The sequence below is a fragment of the Sciurus vulgaris genome (genome assembly GCF_902686455.1).
Source record: "Sciurus vulgaris genome assembly, chromosome: 9".
NCBI lineage: Eukaryota > Metazoa > Chordata > Mammalia > Rodentia > Sciuridae > Sciurus > Sciurus vulgaris.
In genome coordinates this window covers 121,659,521-121,686,278 of record NC_136469.1, presented here as the reverse complement: position 1 = coordinate 121,686,278, position 26,758 = coordinate 121,659,521, and the positions used below count along the sequence as shown (strand labels likewise).

Sequence of the window (26,758 nt, the reverse complement as noted above, 5' to 3'; positions counted from 1 at the left end):
CAAACAAAGCTACCTCCATCTCTAGGGCTTGGTTATAATTTGGCCATGTAGAAGACATACACACACACACACACACACACACACACACACACACACACACACAATTGGTCAGTATACAAAAAAAGAGCTCCCTATCTCATATAAATAATATTCCTATTATTTATCATGTAAGATTATAATTGCTTGGTTTTTCTTCTGACAAGTAAGGATAAAAGATGCCATAATTTCCTTTATAACTGTATTCCTCTCCTAAAAAGGTGAAAGAGAGTAGCATTCATGGAATACATATCTGAACTTTTGGTACTTTTAAGTTGCCCTGGTATTTACAAGGCCCTGGATATAATACCTGCTCAATAAATTTTGATCAAATGAGGCATAAAATATATGCTTTATTTGATAAATACATTTAATATGTAACTTAAAATAAGGTTTCTCTATACAAAATAAAATTTCTCTTACATTGAGAATGTCAGAAAATTTACACAATTTTATTAAAACACTAAAGGTAAGAAAGTTTTTCACTGGAATACAGAATATTTACTTCTTATAAATCTTTCTATTCAATTCAAAACAGAGATGGAGTGGAAATAATAAAAACAAAACAACTATGAATGCATGTAGGGAAATATTTCTGTATGTCTAATTTAATATATATGATCTATGGGAAAGGATCATCTCTGTGAATGTATATTTAGAACTATTTTATTTTGATTTATTACTTACACAAATTCCATATGATTATTTTATTTTGCAATAGTCAAGAATATACATCAAGGGATAGTTCCATCCTGGAGACAAGGTTGAGAATCACTTTGGCATTAAATAATTTACATGTTAGAATAAATATATTTTTTAAAACTTTTTCCTGCTACATAGAATTTCATTCTACTACATTTATGGAAATGACATTCAAGGTAGTTATAACCTCTTACAAATGGAAACATCTCCCTGTCTCCCCAGGGATTTTTCAGTCTATGCTCTGACATGTAACTACTTATGTCAACAATTTAGGCTAATATTTGCAAAAGAATCTTAGAAAAAGGAAAACCATATGACTACTTCTGGAAAATATAGGTATTACAGTTATTATTTGGGGATTAGAAAGTTGTCAGTGCTAAAATACATAATATAGTGCAGGCTCATTTAAAATTCTGATTTGCACAGAAGTGTGCATTACTAAAGGGAAAGGAAGTGACCTGTTTAAATATTACAGCAAAACTGTAGCTAGAACGAGAATTAAAAAACAAAACCAATTATATATATATATATAAATATATATATATATATAATTATAAAAATGTTTGGAATGCTCCTATTAAAGAGTGAAACACATACAGATATATTTAACTTTATAATCATGAAAAAAGACATTTAATGATGAAAAATACTTGACTTATTCTGAAAGTCCCCTGACATCACTTCAGTACCATTACCCAAAAGGCTAATTCCAATATATTTTGAAATTTTTTCTTTCTATAGATGCTCTATTACGAGAAGCTTACATGACACCTAGCGAGATTTTAAATAGTAAAATAGAGAAAACTATACAGGAAGAAGGAAAAGAGGAGAGGGGAGTGAGGGAAGAGGAAAGGAAAAGAGCACATCATTGAATAGGACTAAGGGAGGGAAGGACAGGAACGAGAAGGAAAGGAAAAGCAAAGAAAACACAATGTAACTGTGCATTAGCCAGTTAGAGGACTATACATTTCTTGAGCAATTCCACATTGATTTTTTGTTTTGATTATTGTTTTTTTTATTTTTACAGACTGCATTTTGATTCTCTGTACACAAATGGGGTACATTTTTTCATTTCTATGGTTGTGCAGGATGTAGAGTCATACCATTCATGTAATCATACCTGTACATAGAAGACATTTTATTCTATCCCTTCCCGATGGTATTAAAAAGCTATAGAATCTGATATGCAATATGGATTCCTTAAAATGTAGTAATATGCTTTTCCTAAGTGATATCACAAGAAAATTACCTGGTAGACAGAATTGGAATCTTACATAGTTTTCTAGAAATGTCACCTTAAAGAGGAATCGCTGAATCCTTCACTTTCTCCTCTCTGACCTGAGTTTATTTTTCTGCAAAGACTTATCACACTGACTGATAAATACTTTTGTTAATCTGTTTCTCATGTGTGTCCTATTATTAGAATGTAGGCTAATGTAAAGAATGATATTTGTCATGCCTGACGTGACACTGACGATCAATATTTATTGGATAAGTTAATAAAATAGATTTTTAAAAATCTTCTTTGAAATTCTGTTTGAATGTAACATTTTTCCATGCTGTTTATGTTAAGACCTCAGCACTATTTTTGTCCTACACATAGAGCAATGACTGATTTTCCAAACTCACAATGAGAAAGTCTTTTTAGGTTTCATATCCATTCTTTCTCACAAAAGAAATAAGTGTACTTCATGTCCTGTTTTTTCCTTTCAAAAATCAGAGTGCAAAATCTCAGCAAACTACCAGTTGTCTTATTGTGAAAATAAATACAATCCCGTTATTATGAATTCATATCCACACTTTATGATGAAATGCCAAGTCTATGACAGTTGTATCCTGCAATTTTGCAGACATATATTCTGAATACCCAGGTGATGAGTCACAGTGTGTTTTATAAGTTGTATTGACATAATAAGTAAAATACGTCTGTCAAGTGAAAACACATAAGACAAACCATGCAACACTCTGTCCCTATCAATCAAGAATTGCCACAGAAATATGTATACAAAAGCATGTTTTACAAATGTGGTATGGAAAATCATTAAGGTCTAGTACAAATTCCACCTCTTTCATTAATTATAAATTCTCACTCTGCCCAGAATCTGTCTTTCCACCACTCATAAGTCTTTATCTATGCCTGCATTGTATCATTTAACACATTCTTTTGTAGTAGAGTAAAACTGTATCATAGTAAATAGTAAAACTATTATATTAGACTTTAACATAACTTGTCCCACACTATACTATAAATTCTTAAATGTAGTGACAATGAATGTTTTATCTTTGCACTTTTGGGATTTTCTAGTATGATGCCTCATCCATAGGATATTAATAAATATTTAATTGGATTATAGATCACATTTGTAAGTGCAGACTTTAGTTAATACATAAAATGTCAAAATCTAGCTTAGATTTATTTTGAAATTAAATATTTTAATTATGTTCATATGCACATTTGTTAATTTTCACAAATTAATTCTGTGGTGTGCTTACTAAGATATGTAACTTCAGGCAACAGAAAAAGAATGACCAAGAATGGTGGGTGGGTGTAATATCATCTATTATATTTTGTGCAATTAAACTACACAAGGTCAACATTTCACCTGCCAAATTTAACCAATTATTACAAATATGTAATGAAATGACTTCAAAATGTCCAAGAATATTAAAGTAACACCTATTCATAATCCACGTTCAGGTTCTTATTACAGTTTCAAGTTAATGCACAAAACATGCTTAAATTCCCAAATGATCAATGAAAAAATACTTGTTTACCTATAATTGATGATGAAATAACTATACATTTACAACTACTAGATTGTAATGGCAATACTAAAATTATTTTATCAATGGAGTGATTTCAGTAGGAAATAGATTTTAAAACATTCTTTTGTGCTTTTTAAAAAATAATTTCTCCTGAAAGTTAATTTGATATTTTTAAAAGGGTATGAATTACTATAGGAGCTTGCCAAGCAAGTAACCCAAAAGACAGTCACTTCTCACTCAGATTTTGCTGGTGTAAAACCACTACTGGTTTTATTAGGCAGGAGAGGAATTAGGACCATCTTCTGAACTTGGGGCTCAACCATAGGCTGTGCTTTAAAGTTCAGGAGCTGCTGCTTAACACAGACAAAAATAGGAATGGAACCCTTGGATAGGTACAATGTAGTGGTTTGGGTGGGAGGTAAAGAGCAATCAGGAATGATATTATAGTAAGATTGTGAATATTTATTAACAAAATGATTTTATGGCCTACTTATCTGTACATATAGTAAGATTGTATTTGTTAGTGAAATAATTATTTTATGGTCTATGCATATAAAATTAAATGGAAGAAACTGGAATCAATATAAATGATAAGATGGAAAATTCTCTTGCAAAAACTATTGTAATACAGTGGCAGGCAAATAATTGAATAAGTTCTGTTCTATGGTGTGTTTGTGTAGGAAGATGGTGTGTGTGTATGTGTGTGTGTAAAAGAGAGACAGACAGGGAGAGGCAGAGAGAATGTTTTGTTTTCTTCTTGTTTACAACATTGAGCTCTTCTACACTGTGTGGGACAAGTAGGTTAACGTAAGTGTAGTGAGAGTTCATTTAAGAATAATGACTAGAAATGGGAACATGTGGTAGGTCACAAAAAAGTTTAGTTGGTCAACTGTAAGAATTATCCGAGATCCAGTCATTATGTTCCTACTCCTTCCAGGAACAGACTGATTCTTGTTGACTTCCAAAACTCTGCTTTTAACGTTCACTTTTGGAGTAGAACTAATATAAGATATAATTTATATGCCTAAAAGAAACTGAAATGAGCTTTTCTTATTTTAAAATATTGGATATATAGCATTATGATATGAGCTATAATGTAAGACCCTTGTTAACAGTGTTAATTTTTATATACACAGGGCCAATATATATGGGAAGACATAAATTGTTCTGAACACATAATGTATAATGAGCACTCAGAACCATTCACTGACTGAATGAAGATGTCCAAAATAGAGAAAATCAGGTGGAACAGCCATTCCTTTACTGAAACTCATAGTAAGACCATTTCTTGTACCTATACATGTGTACACACTCATACACACCACCACAACCACTACCACCATACAGCAACAATAATGATTATATAACAAAAAGAGTATGCTCTACTTAATTGACTGCTGTAGTGAAAACAATATAGAGGGAAGAAAATAAAGTAATAATTAGAATACTCAGAATAAATTGAGAATAAGTAGGGTACTCATTTTAGAGTCAAGGGTACATTGATTCCATATTTGAATTAAGTCACCTTGATGATAAATATATAAGGAGTTTATATTGAGAGCAGTGTGACAGTGTCATTAATGACAAGAGGGACTTTGTTTCTCTTACTGAAAATGAATAAAATACGTTATCTAATAATATTACAGCAATAAAACTTTCCATTTATCTGAATAACTCAAAGTCAATTTCAACCTTGTTTTAATTAGAAATTAGACAGTTTTAATAATTGTAATATCAAAACATGAAACTTTATTTTTCAAACCTTTGGCATTTTTCATTCTTATGAATATTAGGAAATCTTAATTAACTTGAAGAAAAGCTGGAAAAGAAGATTATCAGCATGTGGTGATTGACAGGATAATGAAAATTTCTTCTGCAAAATTCTGATATATTTAGCCTGACTTGAGTTTCTTCCCATATCATCACTTATCTTATTTTATTTTTAGTTCAACTGAATCAATAAAAGGAAAATATCCAGCAGTGTAATTGAAAAATTCTGATCAGAAAGTAAAGTCATTGAAATTAGAATTAGAGATGAACTACATTTGTCCAAAACAGTGTTCTGAAGTCTATTAAATATTTTTTCTCTCTTATTATCAACATTTTCACCTGTACTTCAATTTCAACTTACCTCCCTACACCTCCCGCCCTATTATGAAACCATTTGTCATCTTTCCGTCCTGGAAATGTATATGAAATCTTTCTCATTTCTTTGTTTGGTCACTTATAATCACATAAATAAAAGTAAGTACTTGAAGTTGTGCCTGTCATATTCTGCATTTCTACAATATTTGAGCTCAAGATTTTATAAGTCAGGTATGTTTTAGTGGAATTAGAAATTTGAACCCAAAGCAGCAAATGCCTGCTACTTTAACTCCACGGGTAACCTGCAGCATCTCATGTACAATACCAAACATAAATTGAGGCAATTTCTTGCTTATGTTTTTGTTTTTACAAGTTATTTCTTTGTAATTTTCTTCTACTAAGTTCATAAAAAGACCAGGATATATTTTTGAAGATAAAAATCCTTGTACATAAAAATAAATAAATAAATAAACCAAAAGATATAAGAAAATGGTAAAATATCTGTAGTCTTGATTTTTTTTCCACAAAACTATCAAACATGAAAATACAGTTATAGAATACAATGTTGATGAAGCTGAGAGAAAACAAGTACTTTGATCTATACTTTGGAGAGAGCATAAATCTGTACAACATTAATGAAGTGCTTAACAATGTGTGTCATAGGTAAATATGCATGACTACTGATTTAACATTACAATTTGAGAAATTTATCCTAAGAAAGAGATAAATTCTCAAAATGTATCTACACTAACATGTTATTATCTCATTGTAGGTTATTGCAAAACAATAAAAATAAGTATAAGTTGCCTGTGCTCTGGGAGTGTCAAAAAATTACAATATCACTTTAAAACTATTTAGTCTTAAAAAAGATTTTCTAGTTATGTTTGCTGATATGAGATTTTTGAAAATTAAAAAAGCACGATAATGTGATTTGTTTAGTCAATAATGATACTGGCTAATATTTGCTTTGTGTAGGGGCCTTCTTTTTTGGGCCAAAGGACAAAATGGTGAGCACAATAAAGTTCCTTAATTCCTGGAGTTCACAGTTCATTGGAGGAGAAATCCATTAAACACACATACACCACCACCACCACAGGAGAGTTATTTTAAGTACTAGAAAAAGCAGTACCTGATGTGCTAGGAGGGAGGGAACTCGAAAGAATTATTTTGATGAGGAAAAGAAAAGAGGATGTATTTAAACCTATAAATGAAATACTTCATCTTGAAAGCAAAGTGAATTGTTATTAAAATCAGGGATAACTGTGACTTGGTGTTATTTTAAAACAGAAAGGGAAATGTATATATGGAAAATCTATACAAAACAGACCTCCAAGAGTCCTTTCCACCTATGTACCCCATACAAAGAAACAAACTACATTTCAAATCTACAGTTTCCTTTCAATATTATAAAAACTGATGTTGATCAAATCGAGTGGCCTCCAAGAACATGTCAGAATAAATGGAATCTCTTAGTGGGTTTTCTACTATTTAGAATCAAAAAAAAAATATTTTTCCTTATATTATTTGAATTTGATATCAGTGTATGACTGTGTGTGTGTGTGTGTGTGTGTGTGTGTGTTATATGAGTAGTTAAGATATACTGGATTTTAGAGCAGCTTCTAAAGTGCTTATAGTCCAGTCAAGTTCTAGTTCACATTTTGACATTAAACTTGGGAGTCATTACAGTTCTTAAGTTCTCTTAAACTCTCTCCATCATGTAGTGTTGGCTTCCAGCACAAGAAAAGCAATTAAAAATCTAGGAAAGTATTTCTGAATAGGTGTGAGGTGCTGGAGGTTGTGGATTCTGAAGCTCAATTCTTTGTCTGCTATGAAGTGGCACAAGCTATAATTCCCCAGCAATCTTGGTTTAGTAAATTAACAGTAGGATTCTGTCTGCATTAATACAAATGAAATCCAGGCCTCATTATGACTATTCACAGCAACACTAGCCATTTGTTTGAGTAATGCAGGGCTGTATATATTCACACTGCGAAATCCATGTTTGATTAGGATTCACATTGATTTCTACCCACTGATTGTGTGCAAAGATTCTCATCTAAATTGATTGGGTTTTTTCTTCTTCCTCCCCTTCCTTTATTGTGCCTCTGAATGGTTGGACTCAAGGAAGATATTTGCGTGCTTTGTCAAAAAGTATTTTCCTAGACTTACATTTAAAAATAAAAATAGCACATTAGAAAACATTCTTAAGAATGTAGTGAACAAATACCTTATGTATGTTTAATCAGTCTATAAGATAAAAACCATTCATTAAACAAAGCAAAAATATATTGATTTGAATTTGGCAGTTTTGTCTGATTAAGTGATGGGCTAAGGGTCTTCAGTGACACAAGGCCTAGGGCATTAGATGCCATTGCCTCTAATTCATTAAGACACTTTCAATTGTTTTCTCAAGTGGCCTCATGCAGCCCCTAGGGAAATGCGTGCCATAAGCAACAGGAACTAGATCCATTACTGCTCAGACAAAACTCTTTAATTTCCCCATTCCCATTTCAAATCTTCTTTGAGAAAATACCTCTGTCCAAAATGGGCTAGGGAAAAATGCTAATTAAACACAAAAACCATATTCCTTTGGAAAAACATTTTTGAACCTTTGTTGGTTAGCATAGGTTAAATATTGTAATAAATGTCCTCAGAATTTTAGAACTTTAACTCAACTTTATTTTATGATAATTGTTTGGGTGTTGTATGGATGGCTCCTTCTAACTTGTAGTTCAGCTTTCTCTAAGACTTTGGATTTTTTTCAGCTTCTCAGGGAGAAAAGAAGGAAGGAGAGCAGCATTTATGGTGGTGTTTTATTTATTTGTGGTCCAGTCTTCAACCACCATTGTACTACTGAGTCTACTTGCAATGGAGGAAGGGAAATATGGTCTAGTGGAACACAATCTTTAGTTGTTTTGAAATGATAAGCTTCATATTCTTTGGATTAGAAAATTTACACATGCTATTTTTAATTGATATTGATATTCTGGGGAGAATAATTTGCATATAAAAATCTGAAATATAAAACACTTCCTCTGAAATACCTTTTACCAAAGTCACTGTTTAAATTGCAAAAGCTTCTTAATAGCTAATAGTAATAAGACTTATAATTTTTTGTGTCAACAGACTCTGTTTGCAACTGATTGTATGCAGGTGCCCTTTGGGGATTTAATAATAATTTTTATAAATCTCATGTGTTTCACATGAAAAACAAGTCTTAGGTTTACTGATACAAGCATTCTCGGCACTGCAGAGATTTTGTAATTTTGCACAGTTGATGATGATTATTTATAATGGTAGAGTAGGTAATGACTTTAAAAATTCACACTATAAGCTCTAAAATTCCAAGTGCTTAGTTTTATTGTACATAATTTTGCTTACTGTATCATTAAATCTACTTAGGTAATGAAGCAAAACATTTTTTGCAACATGGTGGGAAAGTAGAAAAATACATTTAAAGTAATGCATGACTGAATATTTTGTATGCTCCTTATGTGTTTCTTAAATAAAAATATACCCTTGGATCACAGGTAAAACACATGGATATTTAGAAGCTATTTCACACCCAGGTAGTTCAACTGTAATTCAGATTTATAATCTTGAGAGGTAAGTGGGAGACTTAAATTATCCTTTATTCTTAAGCTTGGTTTTCCATGGAAAAGAAAATTAATTTATCTGTTTTGATTAGTGATGTTGCACACTGTTGTGTGTCAGCTCACATGTTAGGCCTTGAGAGAAATACAGACTTGAATGGAAGAGGTAACTTCTCTTTTGAATAGCTTATACTTAGCAATAGAAATAACATGCAACACTTCAGGTGCAGTGCAGGGTAGAATGTGATGCTTATATCATAAGGAAAACTGAAGGAAATAGATTGAGAGTTAAGGAGGAAGAGGATGGGGAAATTAATGGGAAAACATTCAAGAGGAACTGTAAACTTTGAGGTGACTGGGAAGTGGAAATAAGAAAATCAGGTAAAGAATGCCCACTATCTTGCTTAGAACAAGAGGTTTGAGTTAATAGTTAAAGCAAATGAACACAGAATCTGGTCAATGTTTGTAATGGACACTGAAACAAGACTTATGGAATGTTAGGATGGTACTTCTGAATTTGATAGTGGGCTGGGTGCAAAGGTCAAGGTCAATTAGCAGAAATGATTTGGCAAAGCTGATGATGATCTTTCACTCTCACATTCAGACTTGGTTACTGACAAGGTGAGAATTTCCATTTGCAGGAAGCTAACTGTGGTTTAAAGCTCTCTGCAGGCTATGAAAATGGACTTTGAAACTCAAGGCTCTCGCATGTATAATATATTTCCTTATTACTTTTCCTTTCCTGACATCTAAACTTGTGACATGTAAACTTCTAAGAGCATGGCTGGGAAGAATAAAGAACTTTGTAGTCAGACCTAGATGGAATTCCCAACCTATCACTAATTAACAGCATACAGAAGCATCCTTTTCTGAGGTTTCACGTTCCCATAGTGAACCATTGTTCAAACATTTTTAAAACAGGAATATTCCAAAAACAAATAATTCATGATTTTTAAATCAGCTGTCCTGAGAGGTGTGATGAAATCTCTTGCTATCAGTTTTGTCCCACCAAGGACACAAATCATTGCTTTGTCCATCATAAATATGCTATGTACATCCCACACATTTTTCACTGGGTAGCCCTCTTGGTTATCAAATTAACTCTTACAGTTAACATAGTGCTGTGTTCAACTAACCCTTATTATACTTAATCATGGTCTCAGAAGATAAAAGTACTTATACTGGCAATTCAGATATGCCAAAAGAGAAGGTTTAAAGTGCTTTCTTTAAGTGAAAAGATAAAAGTTCTCAATAAGAAAAGAAAAAAACATATGCTGAAGTTGCTAAGCTCTGCAATAAGAATGAGTCTTCTATCCACAAAATTTGAGGAAGGAAAAAGAAATTCATGCTAGCTTTTGGTAGCTTTGCAGTTACACTTCAAACTACATATATACATATGTAGTTTGTATACAAATACAACTATATATGTATATATGTGTTATATGCATATATATGTGTATATATGTTATTGTACAATGTATATTGTGTATATATATGTATAATTATATAGTTGATTGCTGATAAAGGAAAACTTACCAACATTTTGCAAAAGCCAGACCACAATCATATCACTTTTATTATAGTGTATTGTTATACTCATTCTATTTTATTATTACTTATTGTGTTACTTTCTTTCTATGCCTAATCTATAAATTAATCTTTTTCATAAGTATGTATATAGAGCTCTTTATGATTTCAGGCACCCACTGAGGGTCTTGAAAACTATTCCCTGTATGTAAACGGTGGAATGCTATAATTCTGACATTTTTTTCTAAACCTAAAATTATTTTTAAATAAAACTGAGAACTCTTCATTCGCAAGACTGTTGTAGCAGTTAAGAGGACTAACGTGTGTGAAGGTAAGCATCTAAAACGATAGAAATGCAGAATAAATTTGGTCTAATCATTCATTCCCTTGATCACCTACTTTCATGGAAAGGTCCGTTTTTTCTCATTCTTTCTATCTTCTCTTCCTTCCCTTTTTGGGATCTTATTTTGGAATTGTGGAAGAATGGCTACGTATAAAAGAGATGGTAAAGGATTTCTGTGCCTTACATCACAGAATAGCAAAGAAAGTCTGAATCAAAACCAAACTCCTCGTAATCATACTCAAGAGTTAGGAGAAATTGAATACAGAAGAAATGTTCATAGACATGTAAAGGAAAGGCATGTCCTTGTCCCATGTCATGGTAATCAAGGTCAGGGAATGCAATGAGGCCTGGTGGAAACAGAGCATGGCCAAAAGCCTGGGAGACCTTGATGTCCATTTGGGTGGAAGCATGGGCTGATGTTTGTCAGGAAGAAGAGCATTAAAATTGGAGCTGCTAATGTTTGTAGTGTGGATGGATACTCATATGAATGAAGATAGTGTGTGTTTGAGGAAAGACATACTCCAGAAAAGCGAGGTAGATGGAGAACCATGAAAAATATTTGCAGAAATATGCTCTTATTTTTTTCAGAGCTCTATAGTAGTCACTGAAACAAAACATAATTTCCTTTAATACTTGAAAAAAACTCCAAGATGGGTTATTATTTGTATTTTAGTTTCCTTTTTCTCTTTTGGCCTATTTTTACATCTATTAAAAACTGGTATAACAATACCTGTTGAATTGGAAAGATCACAGGTACAATGCACCCAGTATAGTACCTGAAACATATTAGACTCTCTTAATAATGGTAGTCCTTATACTTATGCTACCTATTATCATTATTCTTGTTATTTCATACTTAAGAAATGCAGAACCTGATGGTTATAAGATTTTATAATCCAATATCATGATACAAATAATTACCAGAGTCAGTATCAGACATGAACCTGCTTTTGGTACAACACCTGCACGCTTTTCACTTTACCACATTTATTTTTCATTCTCCCCAGACTCTCACAATGGATTTATTTTTTGGAACTATACACTATAGGCATATTACTCAGAAAAAGAGGATAAGTTTTTACTTAATAATCATTAAATAAATTCTAGTAGACACTTAAACTGTGATCTTTTTATATCTTAAAAATTACAGAATTCCTAATCTTAATGAGAAATGATAATTTTGTTTATGATGCTGTAAATATTTTTACATTTTTTGGTGAGTTTAATGAAATGCATTATTTTATGTTGTTTTTCTCTGAAAGAGTATCCCAGGAAAGGAAAAGGTTGATATAAATTTTGCAAGATTTTCAGAGCAATTGTCTCACATGTAGGACATGTTGTATTTACCATCTTGCATAGCATCTGCCCTTAATTTTCAGCTATGAAAAGCTAAATGAAATGGCTATTAGTGTATAAACGCATTAAGAGAGTGACTTGATTCTTAATGTGCTTCTGCTAAAAGTTGGAAGAAATCCCAACTTTGGCAAAGAGTAAATTTTTGGAGGATTTTTCTTTGATTGTTATTCTGCTGAAATATTTTTATCCCATTTAACAAGGATTCAAATCTTGTACTGCTCTTTAAGTACCAAGCAAATTTAAGAGATTGTTTTGGAGTGGATGATTTATCTATCCACTGATTATCATAGGTAGCTAACAGATGAATAAAGGAAGAAATATTTCAGTTTGTGCACTATATAGCAAAACTTTTTCTAAAATCTCTCTATTCATACTGTAATGGGCAGGCCAAGATACATACTTTAACTTGGTCTTATTCATTCTCAAATATATCACAGTGCAGTTTCTCCATTATTTCACAGGTTTTGAATCTGGTGAATTTTTATTTAAGTTGCAGGTCTGAAATCCAGTTGTTATAAATGTATAACTTACAAAATGTTTTTCATTATATCTACTGAAAATATGAATATTACAGAAAGCTTTTTTCCTACTATTATTTGTGGCAAGCGCTACAAGTTTTCAGGACATACAGGTCAATTAATTAATTAATTAAATGACTAATGTTTAAGGGAGAAGATATTTTTGACAACCATTTACAATGTACTTCTAGAATGTATATAGCTGTAGTTATGGGTCTATATTAAGCAATTTAGCAATGCACTCTTATGGGGCATGTCTTACACTGCCGTTAGTAAATAATTCAAAATAGTAGAGTTTTCATTGACATTTGCATAAAAAGTTTATGAGGATTAGACTTTAATTAACAACTAACATTTTTTTATTTTTGCTCCTTTCATGCCAACTCACCTATGAGATTGTTCCTTGGTTCCTTCCAATCCTAGATATTTTATTTGAATCATTTATTTCTAAACACCATGTCATTTCCCTCTGTTTTTTAACCACAAGTTGTACCTTTGATGTAGTTAAGCTTTGCATTTTGATGTGGAAGTGAAGTACAAGGAATCCTGAGGCTGTGATCTGAATGACAACAGCCAGACAAGCAGCAAGGGAAGTTGAGATAACAACAGTGGGCATCCCAAAATGAGCATACTGTGAAGACGCGTGTTCCTAGTTTTATGAACATATTATGGAGCTGACAGATGCTATGATAAATTTGTATAAAGATATTGTCTGCAGCATAATTTTTATGTATTCCCTTTAAAGCTGCAAGTGTATGTGTCTGTGAGCAAATATGTGTTAGCATACGTGCTTCCCTGCCTGCCTCGTTTTCTTTCTCCAGGACACAACATTCTGCTACCTTGGCATCCCGCAGAACTGAAATGTTTCTACACATCGCTGATATTCATAATACCACTTATTTTTGCCACAGAGATATGTTGCATTATTCGGTTTTCATTTGGAAAACAAGAAGTAAATCATAAACTGACAGACACACATCTACCCACCCCTGTGGACTCACAGAGATAGCCTAATGTTGCATGACCACAGCACTGAAAGCAATACATTAGCCAGGTTGCAAAGCTGATTGGCTTTAGTTGACCTACAATTTGTCTAGTTAATAAATGTAATCCATTTAGTAGTATCCCACAAAAACTTTAAATTATTGCATTTTAAATAAAGGTGAAAGCAAGAAGCTAGAATATATTTTGAAGTGTTTTAAGTTATTCTAGTGTCACTATTGCCCTAGAACTCTCTCCTGGTTCCACAAAACTTTCCTAGTTCACAGTGAGGAAGCCTTCCTCCATTTTTGCTGACTGGTGAGGTAATTCTGTCTCTAAGAGACCCAATTCCCTGACTCTGTGCTAATCCTTGATGAAGTAGGTAAATTAATGTCCTCAAGGACTCTTTAAATTGCCAGCTGAGATTCCTCTGAACTTTGGCACAAATGGCATTATGTTCTGTGTTTGCAAAATTTAGTTTTATATTTTTTTCAAATTTATTAGTCCTTCAAAGTATTTGATATAGCATCTTATATTATTCTTCATAGGATTCTATATTATTCTTTAAAAAAATTTTCCCCAAAATCTGTATTTATATGAATCTATGTGTATATGTGTTCATTTCCATATACCTGATAATTTTTCTACACACAAGCATATACCTGATATTAAAATACAAAATTAAAAGTGAATAAGGCTAGTTTTAGGAGCCATTTAAATTGCTGTATATAATCTTTTGCAATATGAACAAATCTATTTTTTTTATTCAATCCTGCTTGTCCTTTATTGGTATTTCATCAATTTTATTTAATTGTAGAAATGCTTCAATTTTCTGTGGAAATTAAATCAACTAATTGTACTCCAGATATGGTTACGACTCTTTGTATTTAGATGACTTATTAATGGCTATGGACATTTTATGCCTTTTATAACTTTTAATTTTAATTCAAAATATTTTCTTTTAAAATCTAAGAGAATACTATAGATGATATTCTTAATTAAGCCAGTTTATATGATACTAACCTTGAGTAGCTTAAAATTATATCCAGTGTTATAACTTTAGGAAATTACTCTAAGAGTAAAAGCGTTTAAATATATTCTTATAAAACCCTGGGTTTAGTCAGTCATGGTGACATATACCTGTAATTATAGGAGACTGAGGCAGGAGGATTGAAAGTTTGAGGCCAGTATCAGCAACACAAGGAGACTCTCAGAAACTTAGAGAGATCTGTCTCAAAGTTAAATATATATATATATATATATATATGTACACACACACACACACATATATATAAATATAGACATATATATAAATATACATATATATATATATTTTTTTTTCTTGTAGAACTGGGGATATAGCTAAGAGGTAAACCATCCCTGGGTTCAATGGCTAGTATCAAGGGCAGGAGGAACCCTGGGATTTTGTTTGTTTCAATGGTCGTGCAATACAGCATGCTCAGACTTTATTTAAATGTGAAAGCTTTTTCATACCAGAAGAAAATAAGATGTATATATTTATTTCAAAATTACTCAAATTGTAGGATTCATATTATAGATATTTTATTAGTATATTTTGTTTAGTCTTAAACTAGAGTTCTGCAAGCTGAATTACATGTGCTAATCTTGCAAAATAAGTAGTTAAGACAGCTGATTTCTGGATAATTTGAAGATTTGGGAAGTGTGATAGGTGTGGGAAAGTAGAAAACAAAATCTGTGTCATAAAGTACTACCCCAGTGATTAAAAGTAACAAGAACTGACTGTGGGCTTTGATTTGTTTTGATGTTTGACTATGTTCAGAATGGCTAATTTAAGCAGGGCTGCAGAAAAGTGATTTGGTACAAGTGGTAGTAATTTTCATAGACGATTATGAAATTTTATCATCTGTCCCCTGAAATGTAGCAAATATTAAATAAGACTTTGATTTTGAAGGTTTGGGTTAATTCCTTTCACTGCTAATCATGTGTCTGCATTTTGTGACCATGACAAAGCCACTAAAGGACATCAGTGCATCACCAGCAACGTTGTCCAAATTAAAGACATTTGAGTCTGTATTTTGAATGTGAAAAGGCTGGGCCAATTTTAATTAATGACCCATTAGCTAACCATGAACTAAAAATGTTAGTCTGCTTCTGAGAACTATGGATTTCAAACATTAGAACAAGGTCATAAATGTCCTACAAATCCAGACATCTACAGTGGATTTCTTCTGGTGGGAACCCAGAAGAAGGTGCTTAGATTAGGTGGTAAGCAGGTATCTGCAGTCTAGCAGAGGCCTGGAGGATACGATACTCTAACAGTATCTGAAAAACTAGCAGCATCTAGGTGCAGCACTCAAATGTCTTGCCTCATAGCTCTAGCAAGGAATTTTATAGAAGACTTTAACAGCAGACATATTGGGGTTGGCACTTTAGATCTGCCACTCTCAATTCATATTATGAACTAGTTGAGATGATCCAAAATTTCCAGCATGTAAATAGAATGCTAGGTGAGGAACCAGGATAAAGTTTGGAACAACCAGGCATGAGAATCTGATATCAAGTATTGGGGAATTAATCACTGGGTTAGGGCTCAAACATAAAAATGTAGAATTAAATGGTTATCTGTTTGTCTGGGCACCTGGTGAACATGTGATGAACTTTGGTGAGCAGATGGTTTATAAGAATAAACTAATGAAAAGACTAAAGAGAAACAAACACAGATACCAAAACGAAGCAAGTCCATCACACTGGAAGGATTGATTGTACTAGGTCTTGTAGAGAAGTCCAGACTTCTACTTGTGAATGAATCAACTTCTCAACACCCAGGCTGAATTTGTGGCTGTGAATTTGTAGCTGTGCAGTCAATAGTACTTCTGCCTATGACTGGGAGGGCAAGTTGTGGGGATTGGGTGAGCTGGTTGCAAGGGCAGGGGTGAGTTCAGTGCAATGCTGTCAATTGCATTCACTTGTCCTGTAAGACCCAGCCTGCTTCTTCATCACACTCATCCTTCTTGGTGTCCAAAATGACTTTGTCTTCCTTAGGGCCTTACCCTGGAGTTAATAAACACAGGGGCACTCATCCTTCATGTGTGCCAAATTTAGTAGAGGAAGTCTACCTCATTTTTAAAGAACTGTGTGGCCATTTGTTTCTTTTAATTAAAGATTCTATTTATTCTGTTTGTCTTCCCTCTTGCACTGTAGTTCAGCAATTTGGTACCAAGATGCTGTCCTTTCTAAGAAATAATATAACCAGATGTGCTGGTTTGCTCAGCTACCTTCAGTAACCCAGTTTTTCACTTAAAAATCTTATCCAAAAACTAGCTAGGATTAACTTCAGTATAGAAGGAAAGAGAGAGAGAAATTTAAGTTGACGTTATCCAAATTGTGTGTCATCAGGCTAAGTTCCAAGTTACATTTTTTTTATTCATATATTTTTAAATCATGAGCAGCATAATTTGATCTTATTTTAAATTATTGGTGCTTACAAAGGATCAACTAGGAAAAAAAAAAAAAGACTGAAATTTCCAGTGAATTCCAATTACTTATGGCTTAGCAGCAGTAATTGAAAAGATAATTTGTTTAGTAGTGAACTTTATCTGCACAGGGTAAAGACAACAAGACCATTACAGAATTCAGCAACAATGACTTACTCTCCAGTTTCATGGAAAAAAAGGGAATAGAACTTGTTTGCACTATGCTTCAGATTGATGAACATTGATCATGCTTTGCTTTTTCAAAAACTATAGCACAGACACTGATGTACAGGCAAAGCATGGTGGTGATAATAAGTCAATTATAGAACAAACTACTTGGTGGTTTCTGAGTAAATAAGAGGTACAAGGTCTTGTTCCAGCAAAGCTCTGTTGGACACACCAAAGAAGAAAATGGGTGACTCCAGCTTTCACTCTGATTTCTTTCTGATGCTGTAGATAAGATCTGCACATCAGTACCTAGAATTTAAAGACATACATGGGTTGTTTGAAAAGAGATGTAAGAAGTTAGCAGATAAGGAAGATGAAGAGATCATATCTGATCAGGTCTGGAAGGACAGAGTGACTTAAGTTTTCCTCAAGCATGTATGAGGGAATTAAACAGTGATTTTCAACAAAGAAAGACGTTGCCATTGTCTGCACCACCTCAAGGGACACTGGTAATGCTTGGAGACATGTTTAATTAACTCCTGGGGGCATGCTAAACATCCCACATCCCTATTGTAGACCACCAGAGCAAAAGCTGATCTCCCTCAAATTCAACTAGTGCTAATCCTGAAACAAAGAATCACCCCCTGCAGGAGCCAGAGTGTTCTTAAGAGGAAGTGTTAGGGACTTTGGGAAGTGCCATGTGGTCTAGGTTGCCAGAGATACAGGATATGTGAAAGAGCATACAGTAGGTGAAGGCTCAAAAGGCAATTTACAATCAGATATGGACACATTTTGATGTCAGATTAAAGAATTTCAACTTTTTAGTTATTGTTCTTTCCAGTACCAACTGATAAAAATGTTTTACATCTGATATAATGGATTTAAAAAAAATCTTTTATTATTCAAACATTGTTTCAAATATTCAGTAGGCTTCATTCTTTCCAATATTTCTTCCTTTCTTAGTATTAAGAAACTAAGGGCATTAGAAAACACGTTAAAATAACTCCTAACAAAAAGTTCCTTTTACGTACCAGATTCCTTCAAACTTATTCAGGAAAAGAGATTCTTCACTGAGATAAGTGCTGGAATTCTAACTTAATCCTTTCAGATTCTGACATGACTTTCCTCCATTATCTATTTAATTATTTTATGGTGTTTTCATAATTATTTTAATTATACATAAGTGGTGTGCAGTATCTGTTCATGGGTAACTATTTTTATTGCTCAAACTCCATAAGAATCAAGATAAAATATGTAGTTATTTACTCCATTTTCAATTAACTTTAAAAAAACTTTTCTATATCTGCCTTAGTAAAATTATTTGATTATAATTATCTGCATGTGTCAAGCTATGATACACAACCTACTAAGATCAGAGAAACTTTTTTCATCAGATGATGCACCCTTCTTAAAAGGTTTGGCCTCTAATTACAGAATTACATGTATAAATCATGTATAATGTCATATCTGCAGAATCCAAATATGGCCTATAGTCTTTCTCTCTATATAAAATGATTGGATTTAAGACATAATACTTATCATTTTTGAACACTTAATGTTTACAAATAATGAACATCAAAGCAAATCATTAGTAAACCATAATTCGAATGCTGAAAAAATGCAATTTTGTATGAAATTTAAAGATCAGATTATTGCCACGAAATAATATTTTATCTTGGACTCTAATGGAGAATAACAAACAAAAGTAGATTTTGCGTAAAACTGTTTCCTCGTCATAGGATGCCTTTTTTAAAAATAATTATTCACATAGTAGTTGAGGCTTTTCCTTTGTAATTCTGCTTGCCTTGCTTCTATTACCTTCAAAGTCTTCTACTGGATAGAAAGCATAATTTACTCAATGTCTAATGTGTTGTTAGGAATTCAGAAAATATTTATAGAATGAGTAATTTTAAAGTAATATTATCTGATTTTTATCAATGATCAAGACATTTGTCAAAAATAAAAAAATATAGGCATAAAATGCAAAATAGCAGTGTTGAAGCTTAAATAATCCCTTTTTAAAAAATCTCATGTTATGTAAAACCAGTAAAAAATGTTTGTTCTTTAATGAGGCTCAAAAATGCTAAGTTGCAAAAATAATATTAAGACTGGAAGTCTTTATCTAATAATAAAAAAGTAGTATTTCAGAAAATTTAGAGAAAACAAATACAACAAAAAGGGAGACGGGAGTGGGGAGAAACGTGGGGAGAATTACTTTTGCTGTAGAATTTAGTTCTACATGCTAATTCTAATTTCATTATGTTGTACAATTGGGATCTACATCAAAACTCCAAGTCTCTTCAAAATTTCAATTCAAGAACTCCATTCAAGATACTAAAATAACTCTTTATATTCTTTTCACTCAATATGGCCCCTAACTTGCATAGTCAATTGAATAATCCCGGGAATGAACCAATTTCTATCCTTTTCAATGTTTTTTCCACCCAACCCTTTGTTTCCACTCTCTCTGCTTCCTCACCTCCACTTCCATATTTACTCTTATCTTCACTTGCTAAATTTTCTGTAGCTTTGTTTCTTTTATATTAAAACTTATCTACTTTTTCTATCCAGAGGAAAAATTTTTCTTTTTTTTTTTAGTTCCATTAGTCCTCAACCTGATCAAGTCCTCTCTGCTCAGACTCCTTAACTGTCTCTTTGTATTATTCCCTACATTTCTCCAGATGGAACTGGACCTTGTCTACAAATGCACATTAAAATGCATCTCTTCACAAAATACTACCTTCTTTCATGCACAGTCTCAAAATTTAAGCCAACTTACCTCACTAAAAAAGGAAATAATTATTCATCATCAGCAATGTATTCTAACAATAATTCTGATGTAAACAACAATTTTGTGTGTTCGGGTATTTCATTTTCACATTTCATTGTTAGTATTAACATAGCAATGATACCTATTTTAAAAACACATTTTTAAAAAGAGGACAACCAAAACCCAGCTGCTCAGTACCTTTTCAAAAATTCAGACAAACATCTGTATTTAGAAATTGCTATTATCTAAGTTTCATTTACCTACTGTTAATGGTAGTGAAGAATATTTTTAGGATTATAAAAGATCTATCATGATTTTCCTGCCTGTTGCTTCCACATTCATTGTGTAATCTCACCATCTGTTTTGCTGAAATGACAGACTCAGAGGGCAGGGAGCATATCTTATCTATGAGATGCTGTATGTAAGTGTGGATTCTCTGTCAGCATTTAAAAAATAATAGGACTTCAAATAGGGTTGATTTAAGCCTCCCTAGTCAGCAGTTAGTCTTGGTGACATGAATAGCTCTTTCAAATGGTAATTTGCACCTGTTACCTTCATCCACAGGTTGGGAAATGTTTGCACCTTAATTAATTACACCCCTGTGATGTGGGAGAACACATCTTCAGCCCTGAGACAGGGAGACTGGGGCACAGAGAATCAACAGCTTTTCTGATATTTCAAAGCAGATTTTTCGAGAAGAAAATTACAATTTGGGTCACTTTTCATTGAACAATTGATGAGGTGCTTTAGGAATCCATGTCTCTCATGGCAGAAAACATGGTGATGGCATCCCTTCCAGTAAGAGATGCAGTTGTCCTTAGCTTATTCTGTACCATCAATTCGATATGACCTCAGAGAATATCTATGTTTCTTAATAATAGTTTTGCTCTCTACCTCTGCAGTGGCTGATGTCATCCTCAGAACCAAAGAGCAGGTGGCATGCAAATTATATTTAGGTGAGCATGACATTAGACTATAATTCCCCAAATGGCGGTGCCTCCATGTAATTAAGCTACAACTAGGTGACAAGTATCTGACATCAGATAATCATTTAATAGAGGAAAATGGGAGGCAGTTCATTATTGTAAAGAGTGTTTTCCTTAAAGTTCCTTGAGGATGTGGAAGGATTTTCTTGGCATTCAAATGATCTCAAAATGTTTGTGTGTAATTATTTTTTGGCACAGATAGTAAAATGTTGATGATAGTGATAAGTGTTTCCTTGGCAGACATCATTAGAAGTTCCTAAGAAGTGTAAGTGGACTTTCACCTTTGATTTTTCACTGTCAGAGAACATGTTGTTTGGATTCACATGCTTTTTCTGACTTGGAAGTTGGACAAAATCGTAGGAAGTGCTAACGCAAGATTTAAAGGATATTTTAAGAGTGCAGCTTGTTTTCATTTTTTAGTTAGTATAATAACTTAATGTTCTTTGCTAGTACTATATTGTCTTTTTCAATGAATATATAAATTAAGTGATAATAGTTCTTGAAGTATAAAAGCAATAGTAGATTACATCTCCAAAAGACTGTGAAACTAACATAAACTATATGTAAGGTAAACTTTGTTAGATTACAAAGAAGAAAATTGAGTTAAATAGTAAACCATGTAATGTCCATTCTCCCATTAAAAATAGGTCTATATAATGTATTATGTACAAGCACTCCACTGTACTAGTAGCACATCATATTGTGCTAGTAAGAATAAAGTAGGTGAAATTTTAAAAATTTCATACATTACCATATTGACCCCTCCAACCTCATGTCTTGCATTTTGAATTAATTTTATTTAATCTTTAATTATCTCATGTTTTTTCTTAATTTCTCCAACCCTACCTTTGCCCCAAACCCTTGATCTGTTCATAATCATTTTAAACTCTTACCTGATCTCTCTGAAACTGTTTTTCATCCATATATTGGGGAAAAATTGTAACATAATTTGGATCCCTCAAAGACACATATGTTAAAAGATTGTTTCCCAGGGTGGTGTTACTGGAAGCCATGAAACCTTCAAGAGGTGGGGCTTAATGGGAGATTTGGGGTCCTTGCAGGTTTGCCCTTGATGGTGATTGTGGGATCCAAAACCCTTTTAAAATTTATTTTTTCCATTTTTGCTTCCTGGATATGAAGTAAAGGGTTTTGTTCTACCACTCACTCACACCTTGATGTGCTGCCTCACCACTTGCTCAAAACAATGGAACCACCAATAGATCATGAACTTGAAACTCCAAAATTGTGAACAAAAATAAACCTCTTCTCTTTATAAGTTGTTTTTTTTTCAGGTATTTTGTTATAAACATGAAATTGACAACACAGTAACATAACAATTGTTTGTGAATTACATAAAATGTATGAAAAGTTTCATTCATTTATTGCAGATGCTAGTTAAGTAATAATTATTTGCTAATATCATTGCCATTATTGATGCTATTCAAGATTCAGCTTATACATCATGAGCTGTCCTAGAAATCTTTCCCTGGTACCATTGCACTTTGTTCATATTTTTAATTACATTTTTTGTCAAGTTCTATATTATTGTGAATGTAATAATTAATGTGCACTTGGGAATATAGCTCATGTGCTATTCCTCTATGTATTTTCAAAGATTAAACATCTAAGAATTTCCAAATGTTGGTCAACTGAGTGAGTTAAAAAATGCTCTGAGAGTTACATGAATAGCTGGGGATATTTCACCTCCTCATATTAAATGTAATCTGTCTTTCTTATCTATTGCCTCTTTTCTACAAGAAATGTTGGAGAGTTAAACCTAGAGAATAATTTGAAAATTTTCTTCTCCCGTCACACCCCTACTGTGGGTCTAGAAATTGGGCTGTTGATTTTGCTTTAAATGGTGAAAATTCAGATTCATTTTATAGTGATAATATTAGTGACAGGAAACAGATAGATGATGAGTGACAGTTAGATAGAGGGTGTTTCCTGGCTGATGAAGAGTTCATTGATCAAAGAAGATGGCAATACTCAGAATCTAGGGAGGAAAGCAGCTGGATTCAAGAAGGTCTGGCAGCAGATAGATAAGGCTAAGGCCAACATCTCAGAGAGCAAACTTGACCTGCAATTCTAGAGGTGTGGCTAAAGCAGAGATCTAGTTGTACAAAAATAAATTACATGATATAGAGGATGGGTGTTCTCAAGGGTTTAGCCAAACTACTTGATTCTTATGAAGAATAGAGAAGAAATTGTTTGATGGCTAGTCAGTTATTTTGATGGGGGTTTGACTGAAATTCATCAGTAACAATGGAACTTGACACAGGCTTTTTAGGAAAACACTAAATATGTTCTATATGCTTAGTTTCTGATAGTTTGTATTGAAGTATTACCATCTAATGATTGCATTACTCATGATAAACCTAAACATTCATTAAAATATATTTTAGAAGCATAAAGTGATTAAAATCACAAATGTTACTTATTCCTCTGCCGTTAAAATCTTAGATATAAGCAAATAAAGACACAGCTAAACATACAGAAAAGACATGAGGTTTATTAATATGTTAATTTTAACCTTAATCTTAATAAATTTACATGTTTCCCCCAAAATGTAATTGTTTTACATTTTTGCTTATGGATCATGTATAAAAGTGATCATGCTATATATTCTTCTGTGACTTTCTTCACACATCAGAAATTTTCTTTGTGAGTTTAATCCATCTTGATGTGGATAGCTGTGGTTCATTGATTTTCCTTTGTACACAGTATATTATTGAATGCCTACTCTCCTATTTATGGGCATTAGAGTTGTTTTCGGTCCTTGCTGTAACTTCCTATGCTCCTATTTATACTGTGTTGCAGTATTTTGTGGTATTTGTATTTTAAATCCCAGTCCACCACAAAGGTGCTGTTAAACTTTGGATAAGTTGCCCAATTTCTCAAAGCTGAAGACTCCTGTGTGTAACACAGGAATGATAATATTAACTGACCACAGAGCGTGTTTGCCAACAGCAAATCTGATAACACATACCAAGTGCTTGCAAGGGCACCTGCCTACAAGGGCAAAACAAATGGTAGCTATCACTGTTATTATGGATAACAATGGAACTGTTTTCATAATCGTCATTGACTACAGATCAGAGCAGTCTCATATTAATAATCAGGGTCCAAAGCACAATAATCATAAACTCAACTTCACATTTTCCTGTAGTATTTTTGTGTTCACTGTACTTTTGTGAAAGTGTGAGGATATTAGAGTATTAATCTCAAGTCCATCTGCCATCAGATACAAAAATTAGAGCCTCTGAAGGCTGAAAACCAATCCAAGGTTCCATCTTCTTAAGAAGAGGGAGCAGGTCCTGAAGTAGGCAACCCGTTAGGCCTCTAAGAGTTTTGATGGCTCTTCTTCACAGTAGTCAGTGTATTTCCCAAGACCCTCTGCTCACTGGACCTTATTCTTATCTCTGATATAATATAAAATAAATCCTTGACTCTGCACATTTTAACTTTGCTAGAAGAGAAATCGAAAGGCCTGCTTTTCCCCCAAATGTTTTGTTGTTATATGTATGTGAGGTGGTGTAATTCATGACTGAAAGAAAAATTTAGTCACATTTCCTCTTAAGCTGAAAGAGTAAATTATAAGCAACAGTCAATAAAGTGGGGTAGGTAAGTTTCATTAATGTCAACAGAAAGAACTGAAGGAGATTTCAGACAAAGATCGTGTTCCCCTATAGTACAATGTAAGCTTAAAGATTACAAATTTAGATAGAAACAGGTATTCAAAAAGGGAATCTAAGATTATAGGGTGCTGCCTTCTATAGCTGGTTAGCAAATATCCAGGGTTGCATATATGCTTGTTTAACTAATAAATCAATTTTATTGAGATGACATGAAACTTACAATGAAACATAGAATTTTGACTGGGTGCGGTGGTGCACAGCTTTAATTCCAGCAGCTCGGGAGGCAGGAGGATCTCAAGTTCAAAGCCAGCCTCAGCAACTTAGCAAGGCCCTAAGCAACTTAGTGAGACTCTATCTCACAAAGAAAAAATTAAAAAGGTCTGGGGATGTGGCTCGGTGGTTAAGTGCCCCTGATTCAATCCTTATTACTGAAAAAAAACCCAAAAAAGTAAGAAGAAAGAAAAACAATTTTTTTTCAATGTACACACAATTGAGTTTGGACAAGTATATAAACTATTTAAGACATCACTCCAATCAATATATAAAATATTTCTTACACCTCAGCAAATTTCCTTGTGCCTCTTTGTAGTCACTTCTTCCATTCCTCCTCAGTCCTTTCTCACCCATATGAGCAATCATTCATTCCTCTTACATTTATTACTATCTTTTAGTTTGGCCTGTTCTAACACTTCATATTAATGGAGGTGTACTGATGTCAACTTTCCTTGTCTCTCTCCTTTTACTCAATAGTATGTGCATGACACTCATGAAAGAAAAGATATTTTTAAAATTGATTTTTGCTATAAAATTGTACTCACTTTAATTTGTACATGTTCAATGATTTAAATCACTTTAATTCAAAATGATATATTGAATTAGTTGAAATGAATGATAAATGATTTCACTTGAGTGCATAAAGCATACCCACCATTAATCAGAAACTGGAGACTTGTCTTGAGTTTAGGATAGGTGTAAGCTAAACCCAAGTAAATCTAAAGTTTAGTCTCTCAGTAATTCAGTGGGAAGAGCTTTACTCTTCATGAGCTCTGCTATACTCACAAAATTCAAAAATGTTCTAACAAACTGAAGCATTTGAACTTGATAAACTGACATTAAGCCCAATTTGTGCACATCAATGTCCTCTTGTATATTTTGTTGATTTGTACACTAAAAGTTAAATTATTAAAAAAAAAAACTAAATCATATGCAATGTAGTAACTTAAAATATTTCCTGTATGTCAGCTTTCAGATGTCATGTATGTTGAGAAAGCAACAGGACCAGAGAAGCACATAGAGATAGAGACTTGGGAAGAATGGTGGGAAAATCTTTCTGAGACAGAAAATATTGAAGTGGGTTTTGATAGTAATGATTTTTTAAAAATAGCTTACGTTATAATTATCATCACTAAAATTCTATAATGCTTAACACATTTGGAGCAACTCTGAAAGGGTTTTGCTTTATATTTGCTCATCTGTTTATGTAACTCATAGCACAAAGTCTGCCACCTAAGTCCTCCTGGAAAATAGTGAAATACAAGTTTTCTTCTCAAATGTGTTTTTTCATAGGGGAGTTGCCTACTAGTTTGTGTACTGTCTACCTAATATTAGAGTTCTTTGCTGGATTATTATTTCAGGATTGCTTTGTGAATTAAGAGAATATTTCAACAGAACAATGGTATAATATTTGGACATTAAATGTCTTTTAAAGGCCCATGTGCTGAAGATGTGGTCTCCAGAGTGGCACTGCTGAGAGGTACTGTGGACCTGTAGGGTCCTTGGATAAGTGAGGGTATGCTTTTGGAAGGAATTTGGTCTTTTCAGTTTCTCTCTTCTG

The 26,758-nt window shown here is 33.0% G+C and overlaps 1 protein-coding gene across 9 annotated transcripts in view; it reads left to right on the top strand.

The window, feature by feature from the left end:
• The window catches only part of PCDH7 (protocadherin 7), a 396,445-nt gene that overhangs the window by 270,030 nt on the left and 99,657 nt on the right, over positions 1-26,758 (top strand). Inside the window, exon 5 of one of the 9 annotated variants that reach the window (XM_079154086.1) lies at positions 8,355-8,372. The exons of the other annotated variants lie outside the window; for them this stretch is intronic. The gene's annotated coding sequence lies outside the window, so the exon portion shown is untranslated. Of the gene's footprint in view, positions 1-8,354; positions 8,373-26,758 lie in introns of those variants that run through there. 9 annotated transcript variants of the gene reach the window in all.